General features: G+C 41.1%; 1 long non-coding RNA gene across 2 annotated transcripts in view; it reads right to left on the bottom strand.

Annotated features, from left to right (window-relative positions):
- Positions 1 to 4,146: 4,146 nt before the first annotated feature.
- LOC108541032 (uncharacterized) overlaps positions 4,147 to 20,207 on the bottom strand; it is a 28,567-nt gene continuing 12,506 nt past the window's right edge. The window contains exons 2-5 of one of the 2 annotated variants that reach the window (XR_001888839.1): positions 16,404 to 17,290; positions 11,198 to 11,338; positions 8,571 to 8,739; positions 4,147 to 5,275 (exon numbers count right to left, since the gene is read on the bottom strand). This is a non-coding gene — a long non-coding RNA (uncharacterized LOC108541032). The remainder of the gene's footprint in view (positions 5,276 to 8,570; positions 8,740 to 11,197; positions 11,339 to 16,403; positions 17,291 to 20,207) is intronic. The other variant, XR_001888838.1, reaches the window with a different exon arrangement.

Here is a 20,207-nt window from a genome sequence, read left to right as displayed (position 1 = left end):
TACTGGATTCAAGAGGAAAATGACATGAGATTCTCAAAATGACTTTCATCATTGTATTTTAGAAGTATGCAACCTGATGAATGCAATTCTAGTGCAATAGTAAAAGTCAGTTAAGAGTTCCACTCACCATGGTGCTATGAGTTCATGCAGAATTTTCTTCCCAGCCCCAAACGTAGAGAAACAAAGCAGTAAAATATTTTTCAAAACCATGAATTCATGTTTTTTTTTTTTTTTTTTAAAACACCCAACGAACTGACACCATGCGTCTCTGGTATCATGCAATATGAAATACACAATGTGGTCCTCTGACAAAATGCTTATCCTGAATCAAATCAAGTAAAACAATCAGACAAATCCAAATTGAGGACATTCTGTAAACCAACTGTCCTGGATTCTTCAAAAGATGCCATGAAACGACCCCTGGTTGCCCCTTCCCACTCCGTATACACACAAAAAAAATGTCTTGGAAAAGAGAATAAAGAGAGACAACAGTGAAAGGGAATTCTTAGCCCACAATAGGATCCTGGATCAAAAACATGTTTGTAATGGATACTTAGGGAAAAATCTGTATATGACGTGTGTGCTAGATAATAAATTGTCTGAGTGTGATAATCTTACTGAGGCTATGCAGAAGAATGTTCTTATACTCAGGAGATGGATGACTGAAGTATTTTATGGGTAAAGGTCAAGAATAATTACGTCTACAATTAACTCTCAAATGGTCCAGGAAAAGAGAAAAAGAGGGAATAAGAAAATCTTGGAACTTGGTAACAATTGATGAAACTAGGTGGCTTTAAGATGTTAATTTGATACTCTTACCACTTTCCCGTGATTTAAAGTCTTCTAAATAAAAAGTTGGAAAAAAAAATAAAAGAAATAGATTCACAAAGTGAATATCCCATACATCAAAAATGGAACTCCCACAACAAAAGACAATAATAAACAGTGAGGCAGCAGAAAACCTGTTTGATGTTGGGACTAGAAATAGTTAGGATTGTCCATTCTCCTGTGGGATAAGGAGGAATTAATCTGCTTGCAATGAAGACAGGTGACTAGTGCCTGATGAATGGTGTAAAACTTTAGGCAGTGGAGATCTCACCCTGCAATAAATGCATTCTGAAAAATAGCAGCACAATTCAGGGCTGGCAACCTTTATTGCATTGCTCTCTTAGCTGGAAGGAGAAGCAGATAGCGAGGGAAGGAGGACATGGGCCATACTGCCTACTAGCTTGGAAACTAGATCTGTGATATTAATGTAGGGTGAGGGTCCCAAAATAAGACATGCTTCTCCATAATGGAGGTTTGTAGGAATGTAATTATAAAATGGCCAGACATAGTAGGGAATGAACAGTAAACAAGGAAGTAAGATGAATGAAGAAGAGAAGGAGGAGGAAGAGGAAAAGAAGATAGAGTAGGAGGGGTGAACAAGAGGAGGAGGAAGAGGATGAAGGGAAAGAGGAGAGAAAAAGGAAGAAGAACAAGAGTAGCAGTGGTAGTTAGAATTAGTCTCTCTTCAAGATGAGCTTGCATACTGTAATTCAGAGCATAGAAAGAAAAGTAACAACAAAAGATAAACAAAGAATGTAACCACAAAAGAATTCACTCACAGAAAACACAAATAGTTCGATTATCTGAAAAAAGTTTCATAGTAAATGTGTTTACATTCCTCAACGAAGTAAGGAAGGAATGACATCCACAAAGAAAGAAGAAATTATGAAATAAAGTTCATTGTCATGAGTGAAAAATAGGAGGAGATTTTAATAAATAAACAATAAAAACTTGGACATAAAAAATATAGTCATTGAAATAAAAAACTAGCTGAAATAAATACTAGGCTGAACACAAAGACAACTAGGAAATAAGACCGAGGGATGAACACAGAATTTGGCCCAGAGAAATAAAGTAATTTTTTTTAAATATGAAAGAGAATTTAAGACATTCATGTGGGCTGGCTAAGAAGTTGCATCATATGTATAAATAGAGACCTAGAAGCAGAGGATCGAAGAAACAGAAGAGCAGTATTTGAAAAGATAATGGCTGTGATTTTTTCTGAATAAGTCTTTGTGTACACTGAATGATGTGACAAAAAAAAAAGTCAAACAATATCTAGTTATACTTTTTAGTGAAATGCAAGAACATTAATACAAATTATTAAAAGTTGCTGGGAGAAAACACAGTTTAGCTACAAAGGCACTACTACAACTAGGCCAAAAGCAAAATTATTTTCAGCAGCAATAGATGCCAGAGACAAATGAATTATAACTTCGTGTTAAAAAAAATGTCAATTTAGAATTCTAAAAAAAATAATTCATGGGTGAGGGTGAAATAAAGACATTTTTGTACATACAAAGGCTATATCCTACCTTAATTGAAAGAACTACTTGAGGATATTCTACAACAGCAAGAAAAATAAACACATAAGTAGAAAAAATAGTGAGCAAAGAGAACAGTAAAGTTTGTGAATGAATCCAAATGTCTATTAAATGCAATAATAACATTTTTATTGTGTTTATAAATTATATAAGTATTTTAATTCTTACCCCAATTTAATCTACAAGTGCAACACATTTACATTAAAACTCTAAGATTCTTTATGAAATTAAACAACAGAATTTTAAACTTATGAAAAGAAAATGTTTAAGAACTACCAAATAATTATGAAAAAGAAAGAAGGAGTAGAAAGGAGTTGCTTTAAGGAAAATTAGATTTTTTAAAACATATTTAGGATCTTTCAGGGATCCTTCAAGGAGAGTAATTAAAATGTTCTTCCCAAAACAGTCTTTGATGCCACAAACAGAGCACATAGGCAGAATAAACGAACTCTTTTTCTGACCCAGGAGAAGCTAAATTGCCATGTTTACTTGTAGAACTCAGTCAGATTAGCCAGTAGCCAATAATTAAAATATTGGCGTCTACAATTGAACTACTACTATATTCAAACAGTGTCTATCCTATAGAGGCTTATTGATAATGAGGAAATGAAGGAAGACTTTGGCAGCTAGTTCTGTAACATTTTCTCCATGATTCAGCAGTGAGTCTCAGCCCCGGCTGCGTAGGAGAAGCACCCAGGGAGTTTCAGGAAAATATCATTGCCAGAGATTCTGATTCATTTGGTCTGGGATAGAGCCAGAGTACTGTTTTTTTGTTTGTTTGTTTTGTTTTTTGTTTTGTTTTGTTTTGTTTTTTAATTCCAAGTGATTCTAATGGGTAGCCAGGATTGAGAAAACAGATTTATAGGATCTTTCACTGAAGACTGAGATTTATCATTAAAACGTTAAATAATGTTAATTCTAATCCATATCATATACCTTGTGAAGAGGTCAGAGGGCAAGAGAAAGGCTCAATTAGAAGTCTTTAAGTGATTATTTCCAGTAATTGAGGTAAATATCTAAAGTCAACCATGAAGATCCAACTAAGCAGTCTTCATTGTCTCTACCGTCCTATGTGAGAATACCAAATTGAACTGATTTTCCAAGGGCACCACATTGAGAGTCCAGAGAGAGCATTTCTTGATTGCATCAGTGTACCTGACATCACCTTATACAAGAGGAGAGTTTTTATAAATAAAGTTATTTATTGATGTGGAAATCTTGAACAATTAAAGGACCAATTTACTCTAGTGTGGTAAAGACATCAACTCCAGAATTCGTATTTTATAAACATGAAAAGTATGACTTTTCTTTCTATTTTTTTTTTCTTATAAGCACAATTTCTCTCTGCTTGGGTTTTAAATGGTAGATGGCACATAGCAATTAATTGCCAAACATACATATAAATCAGATGTTGTGAATGGTGAACAATAAGCAGTCCAGGGAAGGAAGTACACATCACAGTGTGCTATCCATAACAATGTTTTCCATGAGCCAGGAGATTTATTGAGCACTTAATAGGGCAGAGACTTTGGGTGGAACATAAATTCTGTAAAAGCCGTCCTCCTGACCCCAAGAAGAGTATAATGCAGTTGGGAGACAAAATGTAAATCTAGAAGAAAAAAAGTAATTAAAACCATGGGGTGGAATATTCAGTTGGTGCTAATGAGGAGCCCATTCTACTCAAGCCCATTCTGACAAGGGCTGTGCCCTACAGAGCTTGCATCCCAGGGAGCTTGTGTAACCATCCCCCACCCCCTGCCCACCCTCACAGAAATGATTTTAAAATGCCAGACTCTAGCGTCTGAACCATCCTGAGGACAGCAGTTTCAGAATCAACTGCTATTTACTTTGCAATTATGATGGCCAAAGAGGCCTGGGAGAATTTTCATAGGTTATCTCTTCCAACACTCATAATCACTCTGAATTAGATGAAATCCCCACCTTAAAGATAAGGAACCAGAGGCTCAAAGAGGTGAAGTGACTACTTCCTCAAGGTGGTACAGATAGTAAATGGGAAAGTGGGGCATTTTTAATGCCAGGTTTTTACTATTTATCATTATACATATAATACATGATCACTTGACTTACAAAATAGGGTAAAGGGGAAAGAAATCAAAAGATGTGGCTGCAGGAGGAAGTGGAACTTGGTGGGGTTGTAAAGGACGCATAGAATTTACATGAGGCCGAGATGAGAGGAGGGGGGTACATTCAAAATAGGGCACAGTAAGAGGAAAACTAGATGGGAATGCACTAACTGTGTTCGAGGCCGCAGCACAGGCCTGTGTGGTTGCAGAGCAGGTCTTGTTCCACAACACACAGGAGCAAACAAATGACCCCCGGAGCCAGGAGCAGATGAATTCTTATTTGTAGAAACATTGCATTTAGTGGCCGCAGCACAATCCTGAGGAAATGAATGGGAGTTTTCTCCCTGCTGTCAGGGGCATTCTCCTGGATGATTAATTGACAGTTCTCCAGCCAAGCCCCTGTTCCTTCTGGAGGCCATGCCCCTTGGTGTGCACCTGCCACCGCAGAACCGAAGCAAGAAAATGTATTGTCTTCCTCTTTTTCTTCTGAGAGCTGCAGCTGCTGGCCTACTTTAAGGAAACCTTCTTTACCTAGAGTATAAACTTGAACTTCTCTGATTTGCAGGGTGAAAACTTTACACTTTCAACAGATTCAGGGAAGTGGTTCTTTAGAGGAGTTGATTTGAAAAAGCCCCATTCCTCACATGGCACTTAGGGCCGTTCCCTCCTTCTTGCCTTCCTGAGACCCTTTTTTCATTTAGCGGCTTTCTGACCACATTCCTCAATGCCACACGACGCTTTGTGACAGCTGCTGCAGTTGCCTGGAATCTTGAGGCGGCTGATGGGGCCTCTCACATTCAGGAGCAGAGAGCCGTTACTCTAAAGGAAAAGCAAACCGAACTTCTGGTGCATAAATGCATGATTTGTTCATTCATTCCAAACAGTTCCAGAAAGACAAGGCCAATATGGTAATTCTGCCTTGTTTAAAAGATTTTTGTGGCTTTCAAAGAATTAAAGTTTACTTTCTAGCCAAAGAAACACTTAAAGTTAAGTTTCTTGGGGCTTGTTAGCAACATTTGTGCTATCCTCAAATTTGGACCGAAGGATTTGGCATGAAGAAGTCTAGAAGTCAGAGATAGTCGGGAATTAGAAATAAGAGTGAACATTGCATGAGCACTTCCTACGTGCCAGAAGATGTCTTAAGAGTTGGGCACAAGTCATTTCTGTTCATTGTATTTAATCCTAACAGCCACACTTTTCAGTCATTCATCAAATTATCTATTAAGTACCTGTTATGTCAAAGACATACTGTTCAAATGACTGAAGACTGAAAACAAATATAATAGTAAATAAGTATGACATATTATGTAGTAAGGTAGAAGGTGACAAGAGCTAGAAAATAATTGATTAGGGTAAAGAGGTTCAGGAATCCTGGAGTGTGGCAAGAATAGGTCTGAAGATCTCATTGAGAAGGTGACACTTTAACAAACACAAGGAGAGCAAGAGGGACCTGCCATATCTTGGGGGAAATGATCCAGACAGAAGTAACCAACACTAATGGGTTCACATAACAGAGAAAATTAAAATAAGGTATTGGAAGAATATTAGAGAGTTGACTGAGTCGAAGAAAAAGTGGAAATTAGACATTATTAATGTGATAAACAAAATAATATGCCCCTCTTTAGAGATGAACATGTCTTTTCTTTCTTTTTTTTTTTTTTTTTGACAGTCTCTCTCTGTCACCCAGGCTGGAGTGCCATGGTGTGATCTCAGTTCACTGCAACCTCCACCTCCCAGGTTCAAATGATTATCCTGCCTCCGCCTCCCCAGTAGCTGGGATTACAGGTGTCTGCCACCACGCCTGGCTAATTTTTGTATTTTTAGTAAAGATGGGGTCTCACCATGTTGGCTAAGCTGGTCTTGAACTCCTGACCTCAAATTATCCACCCACCTCCCCCTCCCAAAGTGCTGGGATTACAGGCATGAGCCACTCCACCAGGCAGACCATGTCTTAATCCCAGGATGCTATAACTAGGTTAGGTTATATGCCAAGGGGGAATTAAGGTGGCAGATGGATTAAGGTTGCTAATCATCTGACCTTAAAATAGAGAGATCAACCTGAATTATACAGGTGGACTCAACGTAATCATTGAAGTCCTTAAAGGTATAAGGACAGGGAGGGAGACAGAAGAGAAAATCATAGAAACAGCAGTATGGGGAGGACTCAGTCCTGCATTGCTGTGTTTGAAGAAGGAGGAATGGGCCATGAGCCAAAAAGTGTGGAAGCCTCCAGCAAATGAGAAGGACAAGGAAATGATTTCTCTCCAAAGGCTCACAGAAAGGAGCATAGCCCTGTCCACGCATTGATTTTAGCCCAGGAAGACTTCAGAACTTAAGATATTCAATTTGTATTGTATTGTTTCCTTTTTTTATTTTTATTTTTTCTTATATAATATATTTTTTTTTATTTTATTTTTTTTTGAGACGGATCTCGCATCTGTTGCCAGGGCTGGGAGTGCAGTGGCCAGATTCTCAGCTCACTGCAAGCTCCACCTCCCGGGTCACCGGCCATTTCTCCTGCCTCAGCCTCCCGAGATACCTGGGACTACAGGCACCTGCCACCCTCGCCGGTAGTTTTTTGTTATTTTTTAGTAGAGACGGGGTTTCACGCCTGTTAGCCTAGTGATGGCTCGATCTTCCTAACTCGTGATCCACCCCGCTCGGCCTCCCAAAGTGCTGGGATTACAGGCTTGAGCCGCCGCGCCCGGCCTATATTTTTATTTTTTGAGACGGAGTCTCGCTCCGTGGACCAGGCTGGAGTGCAGTGGCGCTATCCGGCTCACTGCAACCTCTGCCTCCCAGGTTCAAGTGATTCTCCTGCCTCCAACTCCCGAGTAGCTGGGATCACAGGCATGGGCCACCATGCCTAATTTTTGTTTTTTCAGTAAAGACGGGGTTTTGCCATGTTGGCCAGGCTGGTCTCGAACTCCTGACCTCAAGTGATCCACCTGCCTCAGCCTCCCAAAATGCTGGGATTCGAGCATGAACGACCACACCCAGCCCAATTTGTATTGCTTCAAGACACTAAGTTTGCGGCAGTTTGTACTGCACCTCGAGGAAACTAAGACAAGCATTTTTGCAAAAATTCCCCCAAAGACTAATCGACCTCAGGCCTCTGGAAAGACAGGCCCCAGAGAAGAGGGTGGTCTCTTCAGATTCCACAGCATGAGCTGGCTTCAACCATCTCCCTGACTTGGGTCATAATTCTCTAGCTTCCTATTGTGCCCAGCCTGCTTAAAAACCATCAGGGAGGCCGGGCGCGGTGGCTCACGCCTGTAATCCCAGCACTTTGGGAGGCCGAGACGGGCGGATCATGAGGTCAAGAGATCGAGACCATCCTGGCTAACACGGTGAAACCCCGTCTCTACTAAAAATACAAAAAAAAAATTAGCCGGGCGTGGTGGCGGGCGCCGGTAGTCCCAGCTACACAGGAGGCTGAGGCAGGAGAATGGCGTGAACCCGGGAGGTGGAGCTTGCAGTGAGCCGAGATTGCGCCACTGCACTCCAGCCTGGGCGACAGAGCGAGACTCCGTCTCAAAAAAAAAAAAAAAAAAAAACCATCAGGGTGAGTGTGGATGGAGCCAAGTGAGCATGAGTGAAGTGGAAGATGATGGAGTCAGAGGGCAGATGGAGGAACCACAGCTTGCCAGGCCTCAGAGGTAGTCAGGACACACACAGGTGGAGCATCCCTAATCCAAAAATCTGAAATCCACAACGCTCCAAAACCTGAAACTTTTTGAGCACTGGTGTGATGTCACATGTGGAAAATTCCACACCTGACTTCACATCACAGGTTGCAGTCAAAACTATTTTTCATGTGCAAAATTATTTAAAATATTGGATAAAATTACCTTTAGGCTTTGTGTATAAAATGCATGTGAAACATACATAAATTTTGCATTTAGATTTGGGTCTCATCCCCAAGACATTTCATGATGTATATAGAAATATTCCAACATATGAAAAAATACAAACGCTGAACCATCTCATCTCAAGCATTTTGATCAGAGATACTCAACCTGCACTCAATTGGTAGCTATAGAAATCTCAAATTAACAGAGGAAATAGTGATTAAATAACTCTCCTAAGTTTAAACAAGTGAGGTTTGACTCACAGGCCTCCTTGACTCTAAAGCTCTTGGTTTTATCAGCTCATCCAAACTGAAGATGAAACACTGGCTCCTCGTGATGCTGTCACAACACAGATGTGTCACCAGGTCCCCAAGATGATATGTTAAGGTGGCTCCATTTGTTGATGCCCAATGGTAGCCAAGAGCATTGCACCTTCCAGGAAAAACATGGGGGGACTGTTTTTTATTTCAGAATTTTAAGTAGAGCCAGGCCCTACGATGCCACACACTTCATCCCTCTCATTCTCTTCCTCCATCTATTTCTCCCTCCCTCCTCTTCAGCCCTGCTTTTTTTCTGTTACTGGGGACCAAGGGATCCTTTTGACATTGCAGCTACGGGGTTTGTTTAATGAAATAAGGAACTTCTACATGAGTCAGTCAGACTTGCTCATGGTCTTATTGCTTTTAAACCACCCTAGACCCGAGTCTCCATGTTTTTTCCTGTCCTTTTGAGATTCAAGTTAAGTCACTCTCTGTGCATGTAGTCAGCCATCTGTCATCTTTACCTGCCAGTGTCCCTACACCTTTATCTTGCTACAAGTGTCCTAATTTTACTGTGGGAAACCACCCCACCCCTTGTGCGTCCAATTTTGGTAGCTTTGTTGGTCAAGGCACCACATCATCTCCTGGCCAATTGGTGGGCACCAGATCCCAGTTTAGTGGGTCAGACTTCCTGGAAATCTGAATCTAGAGAGCAGTGACCCAAATATGGAAAATGTATAAATCTAGTTCATTCTGGAGAATCTAAAGAGACCAACATATTCCCTGGTGAATGTCTTTCCTGATGTCATGAATTGTTGGGGAGTTTTCTGTAGGTAAGATCATCTGCAATTTTTACTTTTTCTTGGATTCAGTAAGCTCACTGTAAATTTATCTTCCAATGAATTACTTTTTAAATTCTCCCTGCTTATGTTAACCCACGTCAGTGTTGTTTACTTGCAATGTAAAAACAACAAATAACTTTAACTGATAATATCTTGCCTCTTGAATAACTAGCTTAATTTACTTAAGCTTTAATATTCTGTACTTCAAAGGCTCTGTGTAACTAAATATTCTACCCTTCATTAAGTTGTAGATTTTGCTACTTAACAGAGAGTATGTTTTTCTCTACATGTGTGTTTTTTTCCAATCATAAACGTTGAGACTGGAATAAAGCAATTCATCTTACAATTATTCAAAAACCAGCATCTCACCTATATTTAGCCATTTTTTTCAGGAGTGAACAAACAGAGATTTGGTCCAAACGCTCAAGCCAGGATCTCTGTCTTGTGTGCTTTAACATTACAGAAAATTCCCCAAACTTTCATCTACCTGAAATAGTTCTTTCACCTATTTGTATGGTATCTGCATAAAAATAAAATTCTGGAGTGAAGGTGCTATGAATCCAAGAGGTCTAATGAAAATAAAAGTGGTACTTGGAGAGAATAATTTATTACATGTTGCTATCCTTTCATAGCAACACTTTCAGTGGGACTTTTTCATCATAATAGTGGTATAACATAGTCAAAGATTAAGCTCTGGCCAATGACACATAAGTAGATGTACCACATGACTTCCTGTAGAACGGGTTGTACATATGATGGCTGGAGTCCAGGTAGCTATCTTGTGCCATAAGATGGAAACTTCACCCTGAGATGTGTGGAGCAGCAAGAGAGAAGGAACCTGCATCCAGAGAACTTCATGAAGCTGCTCTGCCAGCCTTGGGCTTCCAAACTTTTTTAATATGTAAAAGGAAAGTAAATTTCTATCTTGCTTAAACTTTTGCTACTTGGATCTTCTGTCAGTTGCAAACACCATTTTCCTGAATTCTAAGTGATGTAGTTAGGTTTATACCAAATAAGGTACTTATCTATTACTACTCCTGCCTCTCACCATCTGTGCATACCTTCCTCAGCCTCCTTGGGTGATCTTAAATACTGTACAGGATGAATCATTCTTAACTAACACAAACTACCATTAAATACACATAATAAACATGAACATTACATCTGGTTGCTGAGTGTTCCTACATAGGCGTGGAATTAAGCTTCACCTCTCCCACACCTACCTAAGCTTTATCCTTCTCTGACCTTCAAGGTAAGCTCTCAGGCTGGCCTGGCCTCTCTATTCCTGTCATGCTGTTTTATGGGTTTCCCAGAACTCTCTAGAAGGCTCCAACTTTGGTCTTCTTCAAGGACATACAATTTGGATCCTGCTTTCACCACTTACCTGCTCTTTGGTCTTGGATGACTGATTGAACGAACCTCTTACTATCTGAGTTTCCTCACCTATGAAATGAGAATAATCTCTTGGAGTTGTTGTGAGGATTAAATAAAGTAATACAAGTAAAGCTCTTGGTGCCTGGCCCATTGTAAATCCTCAAACAGTATTAATTGGAATCATGACTGTTATTTCACTCCAAAAGAGAAGATTTGAAAGTCATAAAGAGCTTGACAAAGAAAAACCCTGCTGCTTAAGGAGGTGAGTAGGCAGGGGCCTGGGTAGACACTAACTTTCTAACCATCACCACAAAGCCAACTCCACTTTCACTGTAGGAAGAAGGGTTATTAGGTGCAAAGGTATGTATCAGCTCCGTTTCTTATCCATTTAGTTTAAAATAGCTTTGCATCTACCTTAGGGTCCAGGGGACACAGCAAGGAGCGACACAGGGAATTGAAGACCTTGTTCATTTCCTTTGCCTCTATTCCACCATGGTTGCTCTGTTCCCAGCTCCGCAGACTCTCCCAGGTTCTCATGTCTCATCCAACATCTGACTGTAAACCATAAAAAAGAATGAAATCATATCTTTTGCAGCAGCATGGATGGAACTGGAGGCCAACATCTTAAGTGAAACAGCTTCAAAACAGAAAATCAAATACCGCATGTTTTCGCTTTTAAGTGGGAGCTAAATAATGTGTACACACGGACATAGAGTGTGGAATAATAGACACTGGAGACTCAGTAGGGTAGGAGGGTGGGAGGGGAGCAAAGGATGAGAAATTACTTAATGGGCACAATGTACATTATTCAGGTGATGGTTACATTAAAAGCCCAGACTTTGCCATTATGCAATATATCCATGTGACAAAACTGCACTCTTACCTCTTAGAGTTACACAATTGACACCAATCTCCCTACCCAAGTGTCCAGAGAGATACGCACTCTCAGCCTTCAAGGACACCCTTAGGCTTCCTGAAATGAGGAATTTGCCTACAATGTTTTACTAATGGTAATATCTTTAAAACAGAATTGTTCGACCGGGGGCAGTGGCTTATGCCTGTAATTCCAGCACTTTGGGACGCCGAGGCGGATGGATCACCTGAGGTCGGGAGTTTGAGACCACCCTGACCAACATGGAGAAACCCTGTCTCTACTAAAAACACAAAATTAGCTGGGTGTGGTGGCACATGCCTGTAATCCCAGCTGCTCGGGAGCCTGAGGCAGGAGAATCTCTTGAACCCAAGAGGCAGAGGTTGCAGTGAGCTGGGATCACACCATTGCATTCCAGCCTGGGCAACAAGAGCAAAACTCTATCTCAAAAAAAAAAAAAATAAATAAACCAGAATTGTTCTTAAATTCATTTCACCACTTTATGAAATAATCTAGAGATTTATCTTATCATAGATTTCTTTAAAGTGTTTTCTTTTTTCACAATAAATCATCTGTAAAACTATACATAAGCCATGGCAAATAATTCTTAGTATAACTATTTTCTTTCTAACTAATACAAAATTATGATGGTAAAGAAGTGAGAATTTGAAAGATTTGAGCTCTATGACTTTTTTTTCTTAAGGAAAACACAGTGCAGCCCTCATTTAACAATGCGTTTTGGTGGTTTTGAACCAGTTCCTTCTTAGTGTTATCTGATTTTGGCAAACATACCGGAAAGACAAGATTACAGTCCCCACACTCTCTCCTTTCCAATCTTTCTGGAACCTTATTTGTATCTCTGTGTCAACAGAGTGAAGAAAAGATAGCGTTTTATTTGAGCAGCCCACAGCTACTGGCATACTTCTTAATTAGTGTCTGTGACCAGTTAGCATTGTTTAGATTTCATTCAACACACTTCCCTAGAAACACACTGCTTCGTGGCGGCTGTGGTATGCACCAGCTGTCTTTAATCTCTCAGGACCCAATTCACAGACCAAAAATTCTGTTATGAGCACAAATCTCTGAGTGGGCATTTGTTTATTTTCTGCTTAGGAGACAACTTCCATATATCTCTGCCATTAAAAATAAATCAGTACATAAAATAAATACTCAAACAAATACAACAGATCAAAAGCTGAGTATCTCACTTCCAAGTACACTGAACTCAAGGGTTGGCTCATGGAAGTGGCACCTCTGTTTGGTCAAGAAAATACTGCTCTTCTCTTAGAAATAATAAACATCCTTAAAAGCCAGTTTGAAGACTAAACATACCCATGACAAAGGAAAAGGACAAACAAGCTTATGGCTTCAGGCAAAAAGGTCATTATTTCCATTATTTCCATTGGCCAAGCCATGTACATTCCATTTCTTTTAGAAGTATTCTACTGAATGGCATCTTAATGCATCTCCTTATTTTTTTTTTTTTTTTTTTTTTTTTTTTTTTTTTTTTGAGACAGAGTCCCACTCTGTAGCCCAGGATGGAGCACAGTGGCATGATCTTGGCTTACTGCAACTTCCACCTCCCGGGTCCCAGTTCAAGCACTTCTCCTACCTCAGCCTCCTGAGTAGCTGGAATTACAGGCATGCACCACCTTGCCCAGCTAATTTTTGTATTTTTAGTAGAGGCGGGGTTTCCCCATGTTGGCCGGGCTCGTCTTGAACTCCTGACCTCATGATCTGCCTGCCTTGGCCTCACAAAGTGCTGGGCATCTCCTTTTTTCCTAAATGTGCAAATAGAAATGTCTGCAGACAATGCTTGCTCATGGACACCTGGATGAGTTCTCATTCTAACACTTGGAACAACAGAACACATGACCACCTTGTCAAGATTATATGGAAGTTAACGGCAGCAGTGAGGAGATCCCATACCCCACTGTGTGTCCTGACTGTTCTCCCCCAGGAACTTACACACATCAATTATGTGACTTCATCATTTTCTTATCCCAGTACAGTTTCTAGCATGCAGTGCGTTGTCAACAAATGATTGTTTAACTAATACTGGGAAATAGCACTAATATACATGTTTATTATTTGCCAGGCACTATTCCAAGAGCCTTGCAAGTATTAACTGCTTAATCTGCACAACAGCCCCATGGAATAGCTGCTATTATTGCTCCATTTTACAGATGAGGAAACGTGGACATAAAGAGGCAAAGCAACTGGCCCTTCAATGGCAGAGATGGGACTTAAACCCACGAATTCAGGTTCAGCACTACCACACTACATTTTCTCTGCCCACATCCCAGCTTCCAGGCCCTCAATTTCCTCATGTAACTAGGTGGTCTCTGAGGTTCCTTCTAGTTGTGTAGAGTGCAATTCTAGTCTATAATTCTTGGATAACCAGTGGGGCACAGAGAATCCTCTATTACCTATCCATCCCCTCAGAACATTCCCAAGTCTTAAACTCCTGCTAAGATTACATAACACAGCATGGAGCCATGGCTTGCCCTTTTTCCAAAAGAAGAAGCTTTCTGTGAAAATACAACTATTAGGGTAAAGAAGAAAACTTCTCATGGGCCCAGTTCTTTCAATATCATTTTAATAGACGAATAGGTGATAGACATGATAATGATTCCTAGAATCCCATTCAATAGCTGTACAAGATGAACCAACATAAAGAGCTGGGACCTCCAACAGCACGAAGGGTCTCTAATGCAGACAGTGTAAGGCCAGTCCCAAGCTGGTCACCTAGGAAGGCATTAGGAAGCCATGAGATGAGAGTAAGGAAGTCAAGGCTATAAGTGTGTGTGTGTGTGTGTGTGCACGCGTGTGTGTCCCAAGAAACTAGACGATAAAGGAAAGCAGAAAGGGACAATAGCAACAACTGGAACACAAAGAGGAAGGCAGATTTTTTTAAAGATAAGAAAAACATGTCTATAGTTTCCAAGGAAGTAATCTGTTGATAGTAAGAGGTAGAAAACACCAGACAGAGAGAGAATGGATCATGGATAAAGTATGAGTCTGGTCCAGTTAGAGAGGTGGGTGTGAAATGGAGAAAATACTCTTGAAGAGCAGGAAGGGCACCTTTTCTCTTCACGAAGCTGAAATGAGAATGGGTCCCATGTGGCCTCTGCTGACTCTCTCCTCAGACTGGAATCTTAAGGTAGCAGGGCATAGGAAATTTAAACTATCCTTGGGGGCTTTGCTGACTCCAAAAATAGCTTCTCTAAGAAAAGCAAAGGAAAAGCTAGTTGCCAAATGCTAGTGGCTACTGTTGGGGGTATTAAAATTGGGTGCCAGTAGCTATTAACAGGTATTCATAGGTAGAAACAGAGAAGTCTGAGGCATGGGGGCCCCAAACAGCCAATGTTGCCTCCAATCAACTGTCCAGGTCCCTAAAGAAAATATATGGGGGAAAAAGAAAGCAATGCAACATGACACTTTCTTTTTTTATTCCACAAATGTGTATTAAATACACTATGCACCAGGCACAGGTGCTAGGGATATAGCAATGAACAAAACAAAGGCCTGCTCTTAGGGGATTTACATTCTATCTCCAAATTCATCAAGACAAGTTTGACCTCAGATTGTCAGCCCAAGTTGCCTGTGTGGCCTGCCTCCGACTCAGAGACCATCCTGCCATGTGAGAATGGCTACACCTGCCAGCAAGGCACAAAAGAAAGTGAAAGAGACAGAACGTTTGCCCCAAGAGTGAAAGCAGAACTGGTGAAGGCCACCTGCCCCAGCAAGGGAGAGAGAAGAAAGCTGCCCAAGACCTAGAGATGGCCTGGTTGGGGTGGGGATGGGGGGCGGGGGGGAAGAGTGGAGGAGACACAGAAGAAAGGATGCTTCTGGGCCTTATCCTCTGGGCAGTAGCCCTGACATTAATGTCCTTTCTGGCCTCAGAAACCCCAGAGAGAGCCATAAGAGTCCACACCCAAGCATACTAGGACCTAACTCAGCACTATGAGGATGGAAGCCTCACTGAGGAATATGAGATTCCCCATATTTTACCCTATCCTTAGGGATGATTCCCAAATCATAATTTAAAGGAAATGAAATCAGTCTTCAATGCCGTTAATAATCCTGACCCAATCTCTCTCTTTGATCTATTATTTGTCCTACGTACACTTTGTACACAGTGGTTTTCTCATTGGCTCCAGATCCTGCCTTGACCTGTGCATTCCCTTTGCCTTTGCTTCAAACGTATAATCTCCCACCTGATCTGGCCTCTCTTCCTTTGATAGCTATTTACATAGTCTCTTCTTCCATCCCAACTATTCTAGGCACTTTCCCCACCAACCTCAGCCCATGTGGCTCTCTCCTTTCCCTGCGCTCTTCGGATGCCCACTATCTGTGGCTCTCCCTAAGATTTAGCATTTACCACCATGTGTACACGTCTTGCTTCCTTTCATCAATTATAATTCCATAAAGAAATCCTTGACAACCCCAAAACACCTAATCCAGCACATTGCATATGTTTAGTATGCAATAACCATTTTAATTTTTAAAGCTACTTACGCTGTGCTTACCTTACAGAGGATTTAAACAGGTGGTTTCAGTATATTTTGGTTGATGAATGAATGGATCAGTTGACTCATTTAAGGTATTGCTCACCTTTATGTATATATAAAAAAATGAGGTTCACACAGTGTGAAAGGTCCTCAGTAAATGAGGGAGATCACCATCGCCAACCTGCTTGATGGTGTGATGGAAGCTGCCTTTAAGTAAATTACAATAAGCATATACCTTTTGGCTGTGCAGGTGTGAAATCCAGGGTTAAATTTCCTCCTGCACCTACAACATACATAATGAAACAAATATAGAAACAAATAATAGGGAAGTAAGTTATAGATGGTCCTTTAGAAGTCAATTTCATCTGCGCATCTAACCATAAAAGCAGCATCTGCTCTGCTAAATACAGGTGTTTTATATCCTTGTCATTAATTGGAGGGGACATTATGTCATCATACATCAACAGTTAAGGTTGGTTAAAGTGCCACTTATCTCAGGTGCTGTCATTAATCAGGTTCTTTTCAGCTTGGTGACTCCAGAGGCTTGGCTCGAAGCTGCTCTATGTGAGTGGGTTTTCCCTGTAGGTTTGAGGTGTCCTTTTATTATCATTTTGAACGAAAACCTTGGGACTCAGACATAAGAGGCCATTAAGGGAGCTGTTCTGATGCTTCAGAGAAGAGAAACATTTTCCTCCATCACCTTCATTGCCCCCACTCCCTGTGTCTCCACCAAACAGCCACAGTGGAGAGGAAAGCAAAGCAGTACAAGCTGTTGTCTCCTCGAGGTTTAACCCATTACTGAATTTCAATGAACCACTGCATCTGGTGCTTCAATAGAGCTGGAAAGCAGCAGAGTCCTAGAAGGCATCACCGTCTCTTTCCATCTGACACCGATGTCATCCAGGTGCCTTCTTGGCCACCTCAAACCCACAGTGTGGTGTCCCTTCCAGATAGGCTTCCTGGACACATTCTTCTTTGTCTTTGCTTTCATTGAAAATATCTGTCCTTAAAATGTCTGCCCTTTATCCCATTCCTGCAAGGCCACTGGAAGTGGCATAAGTTGTCAAGAGCAATAATGGCAGCCTTTTTACATAATGATGTTATAGTTTCAGCACCTTGAGCCTAAAAATTAAAGCAAATATGTTCAGGTAGTAACTTGCAAATTAATATGGGGAGTCAAGTCATTTGATCCATATCAAATTCTTACTCAGGGAGCTTCTACTCTGCCCTAAAAATAGAACCTCCTACCTATCCTACTTTGGTTCCTGATTGTTTCAACATGTACAGGAGACTGAAAGAATAAGGTAGGGAGTGTGTTTATGATTCATCTATTCAATAGACATGTGTTGAGTGTGAGGCACTGCTCTGGGAGAGGATACAGTAGTGTTCATAATCAGACACCATCCTTGCTCTCAAGGCTTTATAGTGTGGATGGATGGGACAGAAATGAACCAAATAGCAATTTAAAAATGTCAACCTTAAAGTGATAAACTGTGATTAGTTCTCTAGAGGACAGCATTGTATATTTGGGCAAATATATGAACATACCATGATCTGGAGTAGGAATAGAAGTTGATCAAGGGAAGTGTGGGGAGGGATGAAGAGTGTCCCTAGAAAGGGAACAGCAAACACCAAGTGCTGTGCTAGGAGGAAGCATGAAGAACTCCAGAAGTTGAAAGGCCCTGGTGGTAGGAAAAATTCTAAGATCCTGCCAGGCTCCGTGGCTTATGCCTCTAATCCCAGCACTTTGGGAGACTGAGGTGGGAGGATTGCTTGAGGCCAGGAGTTGGAGATCAGACTGGCCAACATGGAAAAACTCTGTCTCTACTAAAAATACAAAAATTAGCCAGGTGTGGTGGCACTCGCCTATAATCCCAGCTACTCAGGAGGCTGAGGCAGGAGAACTGCTTGAACCTGGGGAGGCAGAGGTTGCAGTGAGCTGAGACTGCACCACTGCACTACAGCCAGGGTGACAACACAAAGTTCTGTCTCAAAAAAAAAACAAAAAAAAAGAATTATAATATCCCTCTAGGTCCCCAGTTTCTGGGACTGTGAATATGATGGATTTTACTCCCAAGGTTAGGTTATATATGATATGGCACAGTTAGCATTTAGGAAGAAAGACTCCAGGTAGTTCTGACACCATCCCAAAAGCCTTTAAATCTGAGTCTACAAGTCAGAGACTGAGGAAGTCAAAGATTCCAAGGACAAGAGGATTCAATTGGTTTCTGGCTTAAAGATGGAGGGAGCCACCTGGCAAGGAATATGGGCTACCTCACGCAGCCAAGAGAGACCCCAGTTGGCAGCCAGCAAGGAAATTGGGATTTTCAGTCCTACAAGGGCAAGAATGCAAGAAACTGCATTCTGAATAGAAGAATGACTTTATTTATCCATTTCTTAAGGCTGCCATAGCAAGGCACCACAGACTGGGTGGCTTAAACAACTGAAAGGTATTGTCTCATTGTTTTGAAAGCAAGAAGTCCAAGATTGAATTGTTGGCAGGATTTTTTGCCCCTAAAAGAGGGAAGTATCTGTTCCAGGTCTTTCTCCTTGGCTTGCAGACAGTCTATATCATCTCATCATAGTCCGTCTCTTCACGTCATCTACCCTCTAAGCATTTGTGAATTTGTGTCATAATTTGCCCCTTTTGTAAGGACCAGTCATGTTGGATTGGAGCCCATCTGATGAACTCATTTTAACTTGATGGCCTCTATAAAGACCCTATCTCCAAATAAGATCCCATCTGAGGTCTTCGGGGTTATGATTTCAACATACGAATTTGAGGTGGGGGCATAATTCAATCTGTAATTAAAGTGGATTCTTTTCTCAGAGCCTGCAGATGAGAATTCAGGCTGGTCAATTTCTTGATTCAGCTTTGTGATACCCTAAACAGAGAAGCCAGCCATGCCATGCCTGCACTTCTGACCTACTGTGAAGCTAATAAATGGGTGTCGTTTAAAGCTGCAAAGTTTGTGGTAATTTGTTGGGTAGCAATCAAAAAACATAGCACAGAAAAGGTTGGCTGGGCCAGGCCACACAGGGTCGTGAAAGCAGCGGCAAAATTTTGTCTTTATCCTGAGAAAATGAGAAGCCACCAAAGGCATTAGGAATGTCATGGTCATATTCTGTTTCTCTTCTAGGCTTCTATTTTGCTCTTTGTTCTCTTTCCAAATAAAATTCCAAAGGAGTGGGTGGCTGCAGAGAAAATGGGAAGTTCCTTGTCCCACTTTAATCCTTAGGGCATGTTATTAAAAAAAAAAAAAGGAAAGAAGGGGAGGAGAACAAAATGGAGATAAATTCCATTTTTTGAGGGCACATTCTGAGTCCAGTTACTATCCTGAAGCTTTCAGTGCATTTTCAGATTTACTTCTCACTATAAACCTCTTCTAACCCCTATTGTAGTAACATGCCCAAGGTTATCAGCTAGGGGGAGTGTAATTGGAACTTGAATCCAGGCCTGGCTGGCTCCAAAGCTCATTTTTAAAGCTCATTACTTTAAAACCATCCCCCTACCCTGTCTCACCAGTGTTGTTTTAATACAGCATGATATATCATATCCAAGTATTAGAAGAGTTCCACAGATTATGCAGAACAGGTATGAGTACAAAGAATGAGAATGCCATGGTGGTAAGGGTCAGACAGATGGGCCCAGTTGAAAATGAGCAGCAGAACTTGTACAAGAGCCTGGTCACCTACCTGTCTGGTCCCTTTTATTCTCCTTCCTTTTCTTGACTAAATAAAGTTTATGTCTGAGGACTGGAGTGGCATACGTAATAATAATTCTTCCCTTGGGCTTTAGGGAGAGGTAAAGTGTTTTCATTTATTATTTATTTTATTTTGCAGAGATGGGGGGGGGTCTTGCTATGTTGCCCAGGTTGGTCTTGAACTCCTGGCCTTAGGGAATCCTCTCACCTTGGCTTTCCAAGGTGTTGGGATTATGGGCGTGAACCACGATGCCCAATCTAGAGTGTTTTTAAAACCCTTCTTAAGAACAACCAGGCTCTGAATGGTCCTTAGCATCCCTGGAGGGCATTGCACT

Source organism: Rhinopithecus bieti, unplaced genomic scaffold (assembly GCF_001698545.2).
Source record: "Rhinopithecus bieti isolate Rb0 unplaced genomic scaffold, ASM169854v2 scaffold_17861, whole genome shotgun sequence".
Lineage (NCBI taxonomy): Eukaryota > Metazoa > Chordata > Mammalia > Primates > Cercopithecidae > Rhinopithecus > Rhinopithecus bieti.
Note: the sequence above shows the minus strand (reverse complement) of the source record. Positions and strands in the feature narration are given on the sequence as shown.